The sequence below is a fragment of the Leucopleurus acutus genome (genome assembly GCF_964270905.1).
Source record: "Leucopleurus acutus genome assembly, chromosome: 16".
Lineage (NCBI taxonomy): Eukaryota > Metazoa > Chordata > Mammalia > Artiodactyla > Delphinidae > Leucopleurus > Leucopleurus acutus.
The window spans coordinates 85622917-85637477 of NC_139158.1; the positions used below are offsets into that span (position 1 = coordinate 85622917).

At 48.4% G+C, this 14561-nt stretch overlaps 1 protein-coding gene across 1 annotated transcript in view; it reads left to right on the forward strand.

Annotated features, from left to right (window-relative positions):
- Positions 1 to 14561, forward strand: part of CDH4 (cadherin 4) — a gene marked incomplete at both ends in the record, with an annotated part of 550963 nt that overhangs the window by 75003 nt on the left and 461399 nt on the right. The gene's annotated exons all lie outside the window — the stretch shown is intronic.

A 14561-nucleotide genomic window follows, 5' to 3' on the forward strand; every position in this document is an offset into this window, starting at 1 on the left:
TGTGGGGCTGGGGGCAGGTGCAGACTCCGTGCAGACACACTCTGGTCGGGAGGCTGGTAGGGCCAGCAGCTCCCAGAGCCCGTTTCCATTTCAGGAGCTTGGGAATGTGCCCCGGTTGTTTTGAAGAGTAATGACATTTACATTCATGAACAGCTCAGGGGGAAAGTCATGCCCATTTGTCTGCAAAATAAGACCCCTTGGAAATGAAGCATGAGCTGAAGAGAGGGAGACCTGGTCAACAGACACTTTGCTCCAGGGGAGCAAACCGTGTCCAGGTTGGGGTTGGCCCAGCGCTCGTCCCCTCTGTACCTGGGACAGTCTGTTTGGGGACAGTCACGTAGGAGAGGGAATGGACATGGCCCCACCCACTAGTGCAGCCCAAACAACTGTGGCCCCATTCTTCCCACACCCGAGGTCAGTGGAGACCCTGACCAGGTGCATGGAGACCAGCCCTGTGGCTGATGCATCTCTGCCCTCCCCTCTGGAGGCGGGGGGTCCTCTGTGTGTGGCCTCAAGGGAAAGGCTCAGTTTTGAGTGACTGTGTACTGCAAAATAAATAAATAAATAAATAAATAAATAAAATTAATTTCAGAGTCTCCAGCGAAGTGCCAAATCATGGCAATTGCATGATGCCTATGACTCTGGCCTGTAATTTCACTTCACCACTCTTATCTAACTCATTCCCTCATAAACCATCTTAGTGTACTGAGGGTCCACGGAATACAGTCTTCACAGGAAGCCGGAGTTTATTCCACAGCTTGAGAGTGGACACCGTTAAAATTAATCACTCCCCCTGTAGCCCATCTTTTAATTCTGGTTAATTCTGCCTTCTTTGTCTTGTTCTTTTTTTTTTTTTTTTGACCTGTAAAAGTTGATGAAAGCGCAATATTTATGATTTGTCCCAGTTCACCTTCCAACAGACGGGCAGCCCTGCAAGTCAGAGCCTGGGATGTGCCACTTTAGAAACATCTAAAACTGAAAATTGCTCTTTAGCTTGGCTGCATTAATGAGATTTATCTCTGGGCACAGTGGAGAAAGGTGGTTTTTCACCCCAGTGGTCCTGCCGTGTGTTTAGAGGACTTATCTCCGGTTTCAGTGTTAGAAGACTTTGTTTTCCTATTTCTAGATATGGGGAGTACGGAATTTACAGCAAGGGCAGTGATTCTGAAAATTCTATGGCACTGGTTTTCAGCTAGGGGTGATTTTGCTCTCAAGGGACACTTGGCAATGTCTGGGGACATTTTTCGTTGTCGTGACTGGGAGGATGCGGGTAGAGGCCAGGGATGCTGCTCAACAGCCTCCGGTGCCCAGGACACCTCCCCACACAACCAAGTGTCCATGGTGCCAAGGTTGAGGCTCGATTCCCCACAGGCTCCGTGGGGGCAGGAAGAGCACAGGTTTTGCCAGCAGGCACTTTGCTGGACTCGGGGTCCCATACCTGTTGAGTTCCAAGCCTTACCTCTTATTAGCAACTTAGCCTCTCTGAACCCCAGTTTCCCGTTATGTCCACTAGAGATAACTACCCACTCTTGTTGGGGCCTTATGAAGACCTATCAATAGGACCATTCACATTTAGAGCTTAGCAAAGTACCTGCAAATGGCAGGCGTCGAGATGGTACTTTCTGCTGCGTTGTTCGATATAAATCATTGTCCCAGATTTGATGACCACACTCCTCGTCAAACTAGGAGATTGTGAAACGGGCTAGGGATGCACTGGGTGGAGGCTGAGGAGGGGTTTTTGCGGGGGATAACAGGGCCCAGGGACCCTGTCCCTGGCTGTGCTCTGGCAGCTACCACACCTAAGCACACCCTGTTAATTAGGAGTTGCGGCCAGGTTGAGAGTCATGCATTAACATTTTATAGGCCATTTGCTCATAAAGGAAAGCAAAGCCAACTTAATTCTTGCTGGCTTTGAGGTTTTGGCTTCACACTCGGCATATCCAAGGCAGCTCCTGTGAGGATAAAATCCCTCAAATGTGGCCGTATTCATTGAGCAGGGAGGCAAGTGCTCCACTTCGGTTCCTTTGACAAAGGCTCCCAAACCTTTAAAGTCCAGGCAGTAAAAACTGAACGAACCTTCCCTGGAGAATTGCAGACCCCGAAAGGAACAAGAAAGCAGAGGTTGAGGGAGGCTGGAGCAGAGGACTTGTCTCCCTTTCTGCCTTTGCCAGGTAAAAAAATGTGTGTTTAGATGGGAGGGAGGCATAGTCATTCAGAGAGCTTTGCATGTCCTCGGGGCTCATAGGGACTTCGGCAGGACCAAGGGGAGGATGGGGAGGGGATACAGGTCAATCTTGCTCTTGTGGGGACTTTTGCATCTAAGGCAAACACCAAAAATGAAGCAAAAGGCCACCTGCATCCAAAACAGAAAACAGAGTCCATCTGAGCTCTTGCGCGGGCCTCACCGAAGACTGTTCTCTTGCACACACGTTCAGCCGTCTGGTCTTCTGGTTTAAGAGAAGAAACATAGGGCTGAAGACACACACTGGGAAATAGTAGCTGATGGTTAAGACACAGGGAAAATCATGTAGACATGTGTACATCTATGTGTGAGTGTGTACACAATCTATGTATCTGTCTATGCATTATATATGTGTATCTGTTTATCTTCCATCTATATATATCAGTCTGTCATTTATGCATCTATGTATCTATCAGTACACACACACACACATTCACACACGCAAACACACAGCAGTCACAGAAACTGAAAAGCATTAGGAACTTTGGAAAATCCCCTCCCTTCTTCATAGCCCGTAAGGTGGGAACTAGATACTGATGGATTGTTCTGGAAGTGATCAGGTTGTCAGGAAAGCATCCCAGGGTTTCAGAAGGCACGAAGCTTATCGTGAACTTGCTAAAAGTTTGTTTCCAGAAAGGTTGAATTTTTTTTTTTTTTTTTTTTTTACTATTTTTCACTTCAGGAATTTTTGTTGATCTGGGCATTCCACTGAGGTGGAATGATCAGATACTGCAGTGACATTCATGGAGCATTTATTGTGTGCCCGGTGGGGAGCTGGGACATGCTGTCTCTCATTGGGGATTGTCATTATTCCCACTGAATAGATGAGGAGCCCATCTGCGTAGAGGGTCGAGCCCCTTGCCCAGGATCCTGCAGCTGGAAGGTGACACAGCTGGTCTCTAACGGAGTCTGTCCTCTTATGGTGCCCACACTCTCCCACCTGGCAATACAGCCATTTCCTGAGTTGAGAGCCACCGTTTCCTGGGAGATCCTGGGTAAATGAGGTCTTCTGCGTTAACCCCACCCGTTTCAGCCAAGAGCCCCGAGAGTCTTTATGCCCAGTTGTTTACGAGTTAAGCCAAGTGGAGAAATGCCACGGCCCGTACTTGCGTTAATCCCCTCACCATTAATCGTCTGACTACATTTTCTTCAAGAGGCCATGCAGTTGCTTTTCTGTTTAGCTGGTTGTAAATATTCAGCCAGAATTTGATTGGCAGTGCAATGTTATATTCCCCAAAGCTTGTGCCGTATGTGAATATTTTAATTAGGATTGTAACAAGCTATTGAGAAAGTTTGAGCTAAATTGGTTCAGCTGTTTTTGCATTAGTGAAGCATGAAAAGGAATTTTTTTCCCCTCTATTAGAAAATATCCCTTTAAAAAACATTAAGCCAAGGCAACTGAAAATCGGCCAGTTTGGAATAGTTATGTAAAGTCAGGAGATTGGATTGAGGCTGGGATTAACTGGACAGATTTTTAAAATGTAAAATGAAGTTCAAAGCGGTTACTCCTGTTCAACCTCTTCCCTTTCGCAGCTGTTTGGAAGGAAGAAGTGGTTCTTACAAGGACCCCATGTTCTAAGAAAGGAAGGAATCTAGCAGGTTTGGATTCCTCGGGGTAGCATCATCCAGGAAGGTGTACTGCTCGCCACCAAGTCCTCAGCACACAACCCTCACCTTCATCCGACAGACCCCCCAGACAGCACATCTCCAGCCGTGAGGCATGGCCAGATCTGCCACCTGGGAGCGCTCTGCTAGAAATCCCGTGCTGCTGGGTGGAAACATGCCTCCTTGTTCGTGCCTCTCCTTGGACATCGAGCATACCTTTTGGCTTTGGGGGAGGTTGAGTGAGACAAGAAGAGAAGGACATGGCTGACCGATAGCTCATGTTAATTCTACATGCTGCCACTACCCTGGACTGTTGGGAAACCTCTCAGCTTCTCTGAAGCCATCCCTCTCTCTCCTAGGTCTCAGGTGTGAGGAGTTGTTCTCCACTCTGGTGGTGGTGGGCTCTTCTTACCCATCATGGTCCTATGTTCCCATTTCTGCAGGGACCAGACGGTCCCCTCAGGGAAACCGGAGAAACTGGGCAGCCCAGGACCCATCGTAGGGTCACAGCAGCCCTGAATGTGGGCCCAGCTTGGCCAGATCTTCATGTTTTTCAGAAAAAGCCAGAAATCTGGAATTAAATGTGAAATCTACCATTATCAAATATTGGCAACAGTTCACACGTTTTTAAAACACTGTGCAGGCCCCACAAAACAGGCCCCGCTCCAGCAAGGACCGCAAGCCCAGCAGGCCTCTCCCACTTTGAGTCAGTGATCCTTGAGAGCAGGAACCACGGTTCTCCGTTATTTTTCTCCTTGGTACCCGCTGCAGCACCTACATAACTGAGCACTTGGTGGTGGTTAATAATTTTTTTGAAAAAAAAGTTTTTTTGTTCTGTTCAACATTTAGAACAGTTTTACCTAATGCACAGTGTTTATAGATGTTAGCGTTTTAACCGTTAGTTCCAGTAAGACGTGTTAATGTTAATAAATAGGAATCGCCCTGATTGTCCTCTGCCTAGATATGCACACTCTGAGAAATTCCCATGAGCTAAGCCACAGGAGTCGCTCCTGCACAGAGGTCTCAAACCCCTGGCCCTAAATCTCTCCTAGGGCTGTTAGTTTGGGATGGTCAGTGGTGCTGTCTGCTTCTCTCTCCCACTGCCCATCAGACTGTGAGTTCAGTGGGGTCTTTATCCTGCTGCCCCCTTGCTTCCCGGAAGCACCAGGCCCCGCACTCAGCACACAGGGGCATCGGCCACGCCTCACTCCCACAGTCCTGTGGTATTTCCCGTGAACTGTAAGCTGCAGGAGGGCAGGGCCCAGGCCTGGCTGTTTCTCCGCCAGATGCCCATGCCTATCAAAGGGCCCTGGGCGGAGTAAACACTCCATAAATACTTGTCGAATAAAGGCTGAATGAGCTATAGGTTTCCCATCAGCTCCCTTCCAATTGCTCTGCTGTTGAAACGAGGACGTTTTAAATCATCAGCCTTATATTGTTAATTGGTAAAACCTGAAGTCCAGCCCCTTGTAAACAGATGGACCTGTATTTCTCTAGGAGAAGGTCAGGTGCATGGCCCTTCCCTATTCTGTTGCAGACCTCGTGCAGACATTGTCTGGAAAGCACGTTCACTTCTGTTTTTAAGGGCTGGTGTAGGGGCTGAGGGCAGCAGTGAGCCTGGCCTCAAGCCGAAGACAGTAATTCTTACCAAAGGGAACAATCCCATTAATGCAGGAAGAAGGAGAGGAAACCACATGAAACCACGTAAACCAGTGTGCCCCGCAGGGAGCCGTCCTGCCGAACGCACGCCATCAATTTCAGCCTGGGTGGGATGAAGGGACAGGGCTTACTCCATGGCGCCCCCGGCCTCTGGGCACAGGACGCCCCGCACTAGAACACGGCAGGGGAGGGGGTCTCTAATCAGAGGGTCTGCCGTGCTGCCGTCCTTCCCCTGTCAAGTTCAGATGGGGCAGCCAGGATGTGGAGAGAACGAGGCAGAGGTGCCCAGAAGGCAACCAGCAAAGAAGCATGCCCATATTTTACTCCCTGGCAGCCCGAGTTCATTAATTCCAAGAGAAGCTTCTGGGTCAGTGACTTATCTTGGCTTTCTTTTCGTAAAGAAACAGGGAACTCACACATCACCCGCACAGGAAGGGCCCTCTTAAACCTGGCGAGTTATTTACTGTGTCCTGGGCTCACTCTCATAGGCGGTGAAGGGGGGCTTGTTACGAGGGTCAGTCTGCACATCCCTCTGAAATTAAGTGTGTGCATCAGTGTATGTGTTCCTGTGTGTCCATGTGTGCACACGTGCGTGTGCATATCCGTGTATGTGCATGTGTCTGTGTTCATGCCTGTTTCCATGTGTGCCCATGAATGCACATGTGCATATGTGTCTGTATCCCTGTGCATGTGTGTGCCTGTGCTTGTGTGTGTGTGCACATGTCCGTGTACATGTGCTCCCCGCCTTCCCTTTCCTGGGAAAACCTGCAGGAAAGTGCATCTGGATCCAAGTGCCAGGTTCACTCAAGAAACGCTCGTCTTTAAAACTCCCGAATTCCCAGCACTCAGATGGCCTGTGTTGTGATGAGGCTGGTTTGTTCTCACCGCTTCCTGCGTGGTGTGTGTGGAGGGCTGACAGAGGGCTGGGCTGGGGTCTTTGTTCTGCCCCACAAAGTGGTAAATGAAGCATGCGGCCCGCGGCCCTGGCGCTGGCAGACCCTCCGTGCCTTTCTTTGGGGACGAGGGATTCAGAGCCATCATCTCCTTTCCCACATGCTTCATCTTTCAGCTTTAGAGAGAAAGGCAGAAGGGAAGGGAGGGAATATAAAGGATTCGTTTTGCACTCACTGCTCCCATTAGAGTCTGCGGCGTGTCCTGATGAAAGCCGGTTGTGATGGAGGGAAATCAAGAGGACGACAGCGATTCCACCCCGCGAGATTGCACTTTACAGGGAAAGGCCTTGGAAAGAAGTGCTTTATTGAGTAATTAGCCGTAATAAGCTGAGATAAGACAGCAGATCAAACAAATCCTCTGGAAGGAAAGTGAACAGAGATGATGACTTTCTGGAAGGAACAACAAATAACGTCCAAAAGCTGAAACCTGGAACTCTTGGCGAGATCCAAATAGAAGTAGACTGCCACACACAGCTTTCTTCTCCCGTTGAATGCAGATTATAACCAGCGTCATTAAAATCCGAGCGAGGCTGCCTTGGAGACAGTCTCTCTGTATACGTAGTATCTTGGGGAAATGAGACTCCGGATTTGTTGGGAAGAGCAAAGGACACTAAAGTGCGCCCCATGTGTGTGGCATGACCAGAGTTGTAAGACAGTGAAGGAATGAGTTCCTTACCCTCGAGGACCTTTCAGAGGGATGAGGGGTATGAGGTGGAAGTGGGGAGGACCCTTCAGTGGGAGGAAGCAGAAGAGATGCCGGTGGGGCTGGCGTTTGCCGGTGGAGGGGCTGCGTGGGGATCTCTGGATCATTTCCCAGTCGAATCCCTCCTTCCATCAGCCATTCATTCCAGGATGGTTCCCATTTATTTGTATTTGCTGTGAGCCAGGCACAGGGCTGTGCCCAGAGCTGCAGAGATAAGATGCTCCCTGTCTAGGAGCTCGCGGTCCAGGGTGCCATGGTCAAAGCAGACTGTGCGGAACACAGTGATGAAGGTCCATTTGGGATGTCACTGGGGCAGAAAGAGGCCACCTGGGGAAGGAGTCCAGGAGGAGGGGAGTCAGCAGGACAGAGATATTCTTTAGGGCTCAGTTCTGCCTCAGATACTGGTGAGTCACGGGGCTTTCTGCATTTGACACAAAGTAGAAAAAAATCTTTACACAATCTGTTAAAAAGCAGCTGGAAGGATCAGATGCATATAAACTCAACTTTGGGAAGAACGTTTTGATAAATAAGAGCTGTACACATGTAAACTGATGATTTTTTAAACCTGCTGCCCAAGAAGAATGTAGCCTGGCCATTCCCATCTCCACAGAGTTCCAACAGAAGGAAGGGAGGTGAAATGCAGCAGGAGGAATCCTGAGCGAGGTGTCAGAGAATTTAGATTCCAGGAAGGGAGCATCCTGTGAGCTCTGGTCCAGCCTCAGCAGATGAGAAGCTCATGGAACCTGGTTAAGAGGGTGGCCAGTGTCAGAGTTTAGAAGCAGCGAAGTTGAGATTGAAACTTTCCTGGGGGCCTGGGGGTGTTTGTCATGGTGAGATTTGGAGAGAAGAGGCCACCGAAAGCTTAAGTCTCCATCTGCATGGAGCATGGGGCTCGCCGGATGCTCTGGAGACCCTTCCAGGTCCTTCTAGACTTTTCTAGAGTCACGAGTGGATGCCTCCCTTTGCCAAGAAACGTGCGCACATGAGCTCACGAGTGGGCTGTGGCAGGGGAGGAGGAGGAGGAGAAATCATTTCTTAGCTTTCGGGACTGAATGTGTCAAGAAGAGGAAAGCGAACTTGGGGAACTGGAAGGTAAGAGAAGGTCTTGGCACGTTGTATATGCAAATCCCTCCAGAGTATGATTTTCCGGGGGGAGGTGCATGCAGCGCTGGTGATCAAAGCAGATGAGTCGCAGACACGTTGGCTGGACCTCCTCCTTCTAATCCGCACAGCGTCTGTCTGTCGGCTTTCGGAAGAGAAAAATGCTCCCATGTTAACTTGGTTTCTGATGATTGCGTGTGAAGGAGGCTATCCCCGATTCCTTCCTTGAATGGACATCTGCTCAACAGCCGGTGCCAGACCAACAGGAGCATAGGGGCTGAGGAGAAAGAGCCAGCGTCCAGCCGGGAAATGGTGCAGGTGCGAAGTGAGGGGAGAAGGGGCTTTGCATCCATCCACTCTTCCACGTGTCCAGCTCCAAGCCCCCAGCGTTCAGGGCACCAGGTCCAGGGCATCCAGAAGGGGTGCTGTGGTGTGGGACCGGCGGTGCCTCCCCTCCAGAAGGTCAGCCCAGCATCTGGCCACCCCTCACACACTGTTCCAGGCACCAGGGATTCTGAGCATGGTGTGCGAGTGGGCTCCTGCCTTCATGCAGGCCACAGAGGGGTGACCAGCAAGCAAGTGACTGACCCGATGGGAGCAGCTCAGATGCTGGAGGGCAAACTCAGCAGGGCTGCCGGACTCCCTTTAGCAGCAAGATCAGTGAGGACCCGGCCGGGGAGCAGCCGTTTGGGCTGAGTCCTGAGGCAAGAAAGAGCCAGGCAGGCAGCATCTCGGGAGAAGAGAGGTCTAGACGAGGGCACAGCACGTGCAGGGGCCTGAGAGGGATGGGGCGTACGCCGGGCCCCGTGGACAGCGGGAAGGAAGCCCTGAGCATGTCAGCAGCAAGGGAAACGTGCAGACTCAGGGGAGCTTGGGAAGCACAGGAAAAGGGTGATGGGTGAGCAGAAGCAGCCAGGGAATGTTCCTCCTGCTGAGTGAGTCAGAACAAGCAGATCTGGAAAGCTTCAGGTCTGAATTGTCCAGGGCCAGCATTTCCATGTGCCTCTTATACACTTACCAGGAGTTAACCGACAGACCAATATCCAGCCTGAAGCAAGGCCTTGAAAAAGCATGGCGCCTGGTTCTGATAGCACTCTCTCCACCTCCTTCATTGGGGCCGTTCCGATCAGTGGCTGGGCACCCCGGGAGGCGGCATCTCCCAGAGACGCAGCCTGTGGGCTGGGGACAAGGCAGCAGCACCCTCAAAGCCCTTTGCCTTCCTTCTGCTGATGCCTCTGAGGGCTCTCCCGCCTTCAGATCGGAGACAGGAACATTCATGGCCCCACTGAAGCCCCAGGAGCCCCCCAGGGCCTGGCCTCTGTGGGGACTCCTCCAGCTGTGTCTGCAGGGCTCAGCCCGGGCTCCTCTCTCTTCTACAGTCGGTACAGAGGTTCCAAGGGGAGCTTGGGGCCCATCTAGCCAGGTCATAGCCACCATATTCCTGGATTTCAGGCTTCTGTGGGCATCTGCGTGGCGTATATGCTATCCGCAAGTGGTCAGGAACACGCACAAAATGTTGCTTTCTTAGAATCCAAGGATGGCAATCTGACCGACGCCTTGCTTCTAGTAAGTGGACTTTGAAAGGAGGGGAACATCTCTGGTTCAAACCCAAGCAGTGGTGAGGCTGTTTCCATAAGAGATAATGAAGAGCAAGGAGGCTTATATGATTCCCAGCGGTTCTCAACGTGTGGTCCCCAGGCCAGCAGTGTCAGCATCACCTGTTAGAAATTCAGATTCTCTGTGGACCTACTGACTGTGGAACTCTTGGTGCGGGGACCAGCACTGTGTTTTAACAGGCCCTCCAGGGGTTCTGACGCACTCTGAGGTTGACGACTCGCTGCCCTGGACTACATGTACATGCTTGCCCCAGCCTGGGCGTCAGCTGGGACGCTTGTAAATACACTTTCCAGGCTGGATCAGAGGCCAGGCTGGTGACCTTGTCTCCTTTGATTTGGTGTGTGTGGTTGTTTTTATTTTAGTATTTTTCCCCCTGAGATGGCTCCTGAACATATATGAAATATTAATGCCAACAAGAATGTATAACTGTGTTTTAAAGAATAGAAAAATAAGCTCCCAACATAAAGATAGACCCTTACGTGTCCAATAGGAGCCCCTGCCTGACTGAATTGTGTGTTCATCATTTCCTGTAACACTCATTGTTTTGTTTTGCTTGTTGATTGAGCTTTACAAAAATGGAAAATCATACCAGATGCTCTGTGATCTGGCTTTTCTCACTCAGTGCTGAGAACCAGCCTAGAAAAAGATTAACCATGTAGACTCTGGAGCCAGCCATTGGGTTCAAGTCCCAGTGCTGCCCCTGGGGTCTGGAGCAAGCTCACCCAGCCCCCGGGGCCTCTGCTTTCTCGCCTGGAAAACATATTTCTGGTGCGTTTACAAAGTGCAGTTGTGTGCATCTGGTTGTGCCTGCAGCTTTTTTGTTTTTAATTTTTGGCTGCGTTGGGTCTCAGTTGTGGCACGTGGGCTTCTCTCTCCTTGTGGCACACAGGCTCTAGAGTGCGTGTGCTCCGTAGTTGCGGCACGCGGGCTTAGTTGCCCTGCGGCATGTGGGATCTTAGTTTTCCGACCAGGGATCCAACCCATGTGCCCTGCATTGGAAGGCAATTCTTAACTACTGGACCACCAGGGAAGTCCCCTGTGCCTGCAGTTTTTTAAATTAAAAAATACATGTTTTACGTGACTCCCTCATGTTGCTGTTATAGTTGTGATTTGTTCATTGTCACTGCCCCACAGCTTGTATGAATATAGTGTAATTTATTCACCTGCCTGTTGATGGACACTTGATTTGTTTCCAGTTTTTTTCCTTTTATGAATGGTACTTCTCTGAACTTTTTTATTTCAGGTTTCTCGTGTAGATGTGTAAGTTTCCCTTGTTAACAGACCCACGATGAAATTGCTGGCTTGTAGACTAAGATCTGCTTACTTTCAACTTTAATAGAAAACATCACATTGTTTTCCAAAGCGATAGGGAAAACGGACACTCCCATCAGCAGTGTATTAGAATTCCTATTGCTCCAAGTACTTTTCAGTCTTTGGTCCGATATTTAAAAGATGTTTGACTTGTCATTGGGTGGTATCATTTCCATTTCCAAAATTCTTAATGAGGTTGAACATCTTTTCATATGTTTGCTTGACCTTTTTCTTTTATTTCTGTTGTTAAACTTTAGTTTGGGTCTTTTACTCATTTTTCTGCTATCATTTCCTTACTGATCTATAGTAGTTTTTATATACTCTAGATACTAATTCTTTATTAGATTTGTTTTGGGAAATATTTTTTCCCTACTGGTATCCTGTCTTTCAACTTTCTTTATGGTGTCCTTTGGTAAACACAAGTTCTTAATTGAGTGCTGGGGAAGTTATCAGTCATTTTCTGTATATATTGATTCTTTTGTGTGCCTTACTTAGGAAATTCTTCCAAAGTCATATAAATACTCTGCTACATTTGCTTCTAAAATTTTTCTAAAAGTTCAGGTTTAAGTTCTTCATCCTTTGGGAACTGGTTTTGTCAATGATGTGAGCCAGAAATCCCATTTCACTTCATTCTTTATGAATAGCTGATTGTTCCAGACAGTAGATTGGGTAACTATTCCTTTCCCTACTAATTTTCAATACCAGTTCTTCATATGGAAATTTTTCATATGTGTGTGGATGTGTTTCTGGATTTTTTATTTGTTGAAACCTGCACCAGTGCCACCCTAGATTAATGAAGCCCTTATTCTTAAGTCTCGGAGTCGTGTAGGCACCGTTCCCCCTAGTTCTCACCAAGACCGTCCTGCCTATACTTGATCCTTTGCTCTTCCATAGGAAATCTCTTTCCACAAAAATACTCTGAAATTTTCATTAGAATTTCTTTGAACCTAAAGGCCAGTCAGGTGAAAACTGACATATTTACGCTAGAGATCTCCATTATGCAGATATTCTAATTTTTTCTGTAGTATTGTATAATTTTCTCCCTAAAGTCCTTGCACATTTCTTGTTAGAGCTACTTATGGTTACTTCATATTTTTATGTGATTAGAAACAACATCTCTTATTAAATTACATGTTCTACCCATTCTGTGGTATTGAAAAGCAATGAACACTTGTAAAATTCTATCTAGCAATCTGTTGTTTATTATTTCTAATAAATTATAGGTTAATTGGGGTTCTTCCAAGTGGATAATCATATCATCCATGAATACTATTATTTTTGTTTCTTCCCATCTTTGTATCTTTGACCGTCCTTCCTTACTAATCAGTCAGTGTTAACTAGAGTTATCAGTAGCCGGTGACTGTCTGGTCCCTCATCTAGAGACTCTAAGGACTCATCATTAGCTGGTGTTTGCTGTACGTTTAACAAGATTATTCTTTATGAGCTTTAAGAAGGGGCTCTTTCATTCCCAGTTTGCTATGACATTTTCTTGGGACTTTTTTCCTTCTGTTGAGATAATCTTGTAATTTCCCTCTTTAATCTGTTCCCGGAGAAAATTGCATGAATACACAAATTTGTGTCGCTGGGATAAACTCTGCTTGGCCATGGGAGACAATTTGCTGGATTTAGTTTGCTGAGTTTTACATCTGTGCTGAAGAGGAAGATTAACTGTAATTTATCCTTGTACTTTTGTGGCTTGATTTTGGCATTAAGGTTATACCAGCTTTGTGAAACCAAATAGGGAGCGCTCCCTCGTTTTCTGCTCTCTAGGGAAATTACATAGGATTAAAATCCTCTCTCGATTGCTCGGTAGGACTTACCTGTAAATCCCCCAGGCCGTGTTTGCATGTGTGTCCTCACATGTGTGAATGTGCGGGCGTGCATGTGGACACATGCATGTGTGTACCTGTGTGTATGAACACTCTTGGTGACCAGCGTGTTTTCCTCGGTGATTAGAGGACCAGTAGGTCCTACTTACCATCCTGCTTATTGCTGAGCTCCTGCATCTAGTTCATCTCTAGCAAGTGTCTGCAGCATTGGATCTCATCTTCAGGTGAGGCTCCTGTCTTGGTTGAGAGTCCCCTAAAAGGAGAGCCTGCCACAAGGATGGGGTGCAAGCTGCTTATGTGGGGCATGAGACCAGGAAGCTTAGGGAGGGGTGACAGAGCAAGGAGGAAAACCAAAAAAGGACGTATCAGTGGGGGTCACGGACTTGAGGAACTTCAGCTCGGTCTCTCTGGGGACCCCCTAGGAGGCCAAATAGATCCCACTGCAAGGAAGGAGGAGGCCAGCCTTCACCCAGCACCCCACCCGCCAGTCAGTGGCTGGGGGGTCCACCCGGCAGGCCCAGTCTGTCCAGGCACTGACTCACAAGTGTCCCAGCCGCAGTCACACTGGGGCCCAGGGTTATGGGCAGGGCTCCTGAAGTACCCTCTAGGGTTCCCGTGAACACCTGGTCCCGCAAGCTCCCCGGGTCTGAACACATCTGACGCTTGTCTTTGGTTAACTGCTCGCCCTGTGCCAGATACTTTCCAGAGCTGAAGGCGCCCCCGTAAATGAGGTTGGCGTTAAGACAAGCTAGTAACTAAGGAGGTAGACACACAAGTCAGCCTCAGAATTCCAGCTGCTTCTAAGCGAGGCCGGTTAGAACAGCAGTGTGTACACTAAGGGAACATGGTGAAGAGACACGGGACCCAGCCTGAAGGGGCTCCTGCTGGCCCCGTCTGGGGACATTTGAGAATCAGAAACGAATGATGAATGAGGACAGTAGTGGGTCATAACCTATAGAATAAGGTAAGAATCCTCGAGTCCACACTGACATTAAAAAAAAATGACGGTGGGCAGGGTCAGAGGCTCCTTACAGCAGAACATCAGCTAATGAATGAGGAGTGAGTGACGGACCCAGAAAATCACCGTTTAACAAGTACATAATAATAGTTGATTTAGGGAGGAGGCGCCAGTAGGCGCCAAATCTAGTTGGTGAAGGTTGAGGAGCAAAGGATGTGTATATAATACCTCTCTGAAGATCCTGTTTATAAGATAAACAGTAAGTTTCATGGGAGAAACCTGGCAGACACTGTCTTGCGAAGTGATCGAAGTTAACATCACCAGAAACAGAACAAATCGTGACTGCGTGCCTCCTGGCATAAGGCACTGAGAAGGACACAGCATCATTCTGTGGTATCCTTAAAATATCCTGAATTTACTCATGGGGAACCATCACACAAACCCAAATTGAGGAACATTCTATAGTAACATTTACATTCTATACTAAATGTCTTAAGTCATGAAACACAGAAACTGATTAGATTTCCAGTCAAACAAAATTTGAGTGGAAACAACAGAGTACATGCCCGATCTGGGATTTTTC